Source organism: Acanthisitta chloris, unplaced genomic scaffold, assembly GCF_000695815.1.
Source record: "Acanthisitta chloris isolate BGI_N310 unplaced genomic scaffold, ASM69581v1 scaffold25075, whole genome shotgun sequence".
NCBI classification, from domain to species: domain Eukaryota; kingdom Metazoa; phylum Chordata; class Aves; order Passeriformes; family Acanthisittidae; genus Acanthisitta; species Acanthisitta chloris.
This window is the reverse complement of record NW_008672457.1, coordinates 1-404: the sequence shown is the minus strand read 5'-3', so window position 1 is coordinate 404 and position 404 is coordinate 1.

Here is a 404-nt window from a genome sequence, read left to right as displayed (position 1 = left end):
GTGCTGAACAGGGGAGAGCCAGGAGGGCAGGGCTGGGCTCTGGGGAGCAGGCACGGCGAGGGGGGGACACGGGGGACGGAGGGATCGCTCCACATCCATCAGCACCACCTGCCGGCTACCCACACCGGGAGGCTCCCAAAACAGCAGGAGGGGAAAGGGAAGGGCTGACTGCTAAAGGAACCAGGGGAAACAGGTTCTGCATCAGCCCTAGGGCACGGCTAGGTCGTGTCTTATTCCACACTGGCAGGGCAGGACCCCAAGCTCAGTTACACCCAGGTGTCAGCAGGAGCAAAGAGTCCACTTTGCCACTCGGGCAATGCAAATGTAACTTTGAAAGCAACATTAGCCCCACTCAAGGGTTACTGTTGGTTCTTCAAAGTCCATAGCTAGGAGGGGTGGAAAGG